The following is a 3,950-nucleotide window of genomic DNA, read 5'->3' on the forward strand; positions in this document are numbered from 1 at the left end:
AAAAAAAAAAAAAAAAAAAAAATGAGGTTGAAAAGACAAGTGTTTTCTCCTCAAAATAAAAAACAAGGAAAAGAAATATTTTTCTTGCTGAGCAAAAATCCCCCTATCTCTGTGTGTATAAGCTGCTGGGCATCTTGGAGAGATGTAAGGAATCAGGAATATCAACTTTTCAGAGAAAATTTAGAGAATGTGAGCCACAAATAATGGCTGGAGTCCTTCCGAGTTGAGCTTTTACATGTTATGAAATAAAGTCAGCATTACTTTAACTTCTCATCAGCTGATTTTATTTTCTAAAGAAAAATAATAGACTAAAATTCATACCCAATGAAAAGGCCATTGTATCCACTTACTGAAAGCTGGGAGTGAGCAGCTGGGATCTGCCTTTGAGCTGGGTTTTCCTGCATAACAGGTTTATTAACAGAGCAGCGTGACTCATGAGCAGTGTGCTTCAGAATCACCCCCCAACTATACAGCCTGGAACCATGATAAACACATGGTGAGGAGGATGGATCACAAAATAAACTGTGGAAAGACTCAGGCTACAATTCCATGCTTCAAATAAAACAACAAACGAGGTTGTTATATGCATGAAGCTCCAGGCAAGAGACCTGGAAGAAGGCACCAAATCTGAAAAGGTGATTCAGAAAGTCTGCTGGGTCATGCCAGCCACCCTCCTACAATCACTCATGGACATACGGACTTCCCTTGAGACAGGAGGGCCCCGGACTGAGTCACTGGGATATGTTGTAGGGAACATAGGAGGGCAGAGAAAGCTAAAGCCATTCCGTAAGCTCCTGCAGAGAAGGCCCCTTGAGGTGGTGGAGAGATGAGGTGCCCCGCACGGTCCGCAACACCAGTGCAGGTGGGAAAGGATATGGAATGAGGCAATGCATCCAAAGGCCTTTGGACCCAGCTGCTGGGAAACAACTCTCAAATTTCTCCAAAGGGAAACTTCAAGGGCCAGATTATTCAGAGAGATTGACAAGGGACCTGGTGGGAATACTGCAGAAATGGACTTCTCCTTTGCATGGCCTGGCCCTCTGTATTTGCCTTCCCTTTGCTTTTCCACTCATCTTATACAGCGTTGCAACAGGAGGGAGCTCTCCCCGCTAGCCAGGCAGCGGCAAGAGTGTCTCTGCAGGTAGCCAAGGTGACGCTGGCAGCCAGGGAGGCAGCAGTTGGGACAGCTCTGGCAAGAACATCTCACTGGCTGCCCCGGGAGAGGGCCTGGGCCCTGGGCCAGGACATGGATAGGCCTGGATCATTCTGCTGATTGAGCCAAACAGCATTAAAAATAATTGCAGAATGGAAATGACTTTGGTGCATTTTTTCTGGCAATAAAAAAAATACAGATATATCAGGGGAAAAAATGCTGAAAATGTCTAAGAAGAAAATTAAATTTCCCTATTAATTTTCCCATCACATGTTTGTATAATAATAAAGAGGTCATTAAAAAATTTAATTATATAAATTATCTGGGAATATCTTCTTATTAAAAAAATCTCTGCACAGAAAAATGTCACCTTTACTCCCCTGCAATTCTTTTCCCCTCACCAAATTTAAGCTCTATTATTGGTTTAAAATGTACAGACCAACATTTGTCCTTGTGGCTTTGCATAGTTACACACACATGATAGACAGATAGATATTAAGAGATATAGTTTTGTGTTCATGTGTTTTTTTATTATTATTATTAATTTTTTTCTTTTTAGAGACAGGATCTCACTCTGTCACCCAAGCTGGAATGCAGAGGTGTTATCATAACTCACTGCATCCTTGAACTCCTGGGCATAAGAGATTCTCCCACCTCAACCTCCCAAGTAGTTGGATTACAGGTGCCAGTCACCACACCCGGCTAATTTTTTTGTATTTTTAGTAGAGACAGGGTTTCACTCTGTTGCCCAGGCTGGTCTGGAACTCCTGAACTCATGATCCGCCCACCTCGGCCTCCCAAAGTCCTGGGATTACAGGAATGAGCCATGGCGCCTGGCCTGTTTGTAATTTTTATAACTAATTTTTAATTCTTGTCATTGCTTGGGTTAGGTTTGGAAGCATAATGCTAACTGGTGGCCATCCTTATCTTGTTCCTGACTTTAGTGGAAAAGCTTCTAATATTCCATCACCTCTTCTGCGCTTTATGCTAGGCTTCTGGCAGATATCCTTCAATATGTCAAATAAATCTCTTGTCTTATTTTTGTAAGAGTTTTCATCAGTGGTAGGTATTTAGTTTCATTGACTAGGTGTTCCCCTCCTTTGATTTGTTAATGTGGTAAATTATATTAATGGATTTTCTAATGCCAAACTATCCTGGCCTTCTACGATACATTCTGCTCAGCCATGAGATTTGTTCTCTGGACCCACTGCTAGACATGGCTTATTAGTCATTTACTTAGGTTTGTTACATTTCTTTTCACAAAGGAGATAGGCCTATGTTTCATTTTGGTTTTGTGTTTGTGATATCCTGGGCCAATTTTCACCCCAAAATAAAGAATAAATTGGGACTCTTCCCTTCTTTGCCTTTTCTCTAAACAAGTTATATAAGGCAAGACTTACCTTTCTTAAAGCTTTGATAGTATTGGCCTGAGAAACCAGCAGATCCTTAGACCTGATCTTTTCTTTTTTAGACAGAGTTTTCTCTCGTTGCCTAGGCCGGAGTGCAATGGCATGATCTCAGCACACCGCAACCTCCGCCTCCTAGGTTCAAGTGATTATCCTGCCTCAGCCTCCCAAGTAGCTAGGATTACAGGCATGTGCCACCAAGCCCAGCTAATTTTGTATTTTTCTTTTAGTAGAGACAGGATTTCTCCATGTTGATCAGGCTGTTCTCGAACTCCTGACCTCAGGTGATCTGCCCACCTCGGCCTCCCAAAGTGCTGGGATTTCAGACGTGAGCCACCGCTCTCGGCCTATACCCAATCTTAAACATAAATCTAACAGTCGGCCCTAAACTAATTTTTATATTTTCTTTTCTTCTTCTCAAGTTTTCTATTTCTCGAGTCAATTTTGGCACTTTGCCTTTTTTTTTCTAGAAAGTCATGCATTTTACGTAGATTTTAAATATAGGGGACGTGATACTCTACATAATAGTTTCTATTCCCTAATGCTAAAAATATGCCATCTGCACCTATAGTTTAATTATCTTGTGCCAAAGATAATTAAATTGTGACTTCTTTTGTATTTACGCAGACTTGCCACCAGAAATATATGTATGTATTTTTTTTAACAGGTCTTTTCAAAGATCTCAATTCTAACTGATATAAGATGAGCTCTCTACTAAGAAATCTGAGTGGCCTTGATGATCACCTTATCTAAAGTAGTTTGCCGCCCCACTTGCCCTCATCGTCTATCCTTTTTCTGTTCTGTATGATTTTTAAAGCACTTATCAGCAACTGACATATTGTATATTTGTTTATTGTCTCTTTACCTGTAATAGAATATATGCTCCATGAGTGCAAGTACTTTGTTTTCTTCAACGCTGAATTGCCAGTGGATTTTTTGAATATCGCTTGGCATACAGATGATAAACACTAAATATTTGTTGAAGTTGTTGATTGAAGTAATGGTTCTTTCATTGAGGATTTTGTTATTATTATTTTTTTGTCTACTCCGTGAATTTTATTGCTTAGATTTTAGTTGTTCTTATTGCGTTTGGCATTTCATTCTCATAGTTTCTTCCCACCACTTTCCTGAAGCTGCTTTCACCAAGGTGACCAAGGAATCTCACATTGCTAAATCCAATGGCCAATTCTAAATCCTCATCTCATAGAACATGGTCAGTCATGTCTTCTCTTCACTTTGAAAAACTTTACTTACTGTGCTTCCAGAATCCCACACACTCTTCCTGATTTCCCACCTACCTATCTGGCTGTTGCTTTTCACACTCCTTTGCTGGTTCCTCCTCATCTCCTGACCTCTAACCTCCAGGATCCCCATGCATACTCAATTCTTAG

The 3,950-nt window shown here is 40.6% G+C and overlaps 1 long non-coding RNA gene across 2 annotated transcripts in view; it reads left to right on the forward strand.

The window, feature by feature from the left end:
* The window catches only part of LOC108292074, a 15,547-nt gene extending 14,044 nt beyond the window's left edge, over positions 1-1,503 (forward strand). For both annotated transcript variants that reach the window (XR_005197445.1, XR_005197444.1), the window contains exon 3: positions 1,083-1,503. This is a non-coding gene — a long non-coding RNA (uncharacterized LOC108292074). The remainder of the gene's footprint in view (positions 1-1,082) is intronic.
* The last annotated feature ends 2,447 nt before the right edge of the window (positions 1,504-3,950 follow it).

This window comes from Cebus imitator, unplaced genomic scaffold (genome assembly GCF_001604975.1).
Source record: "Cebus imitator isolate Cc_AM_T3 unplaced genomic scaffold, Cebus_imitator-1.0 Scaffold475, whole genome shotgun sequence".
Lineage (NCBI taxonomy): Eukaryota > Metazoa > Chordata > Mammalia > Primates > Cebidae > Cebus > Cebus imitator.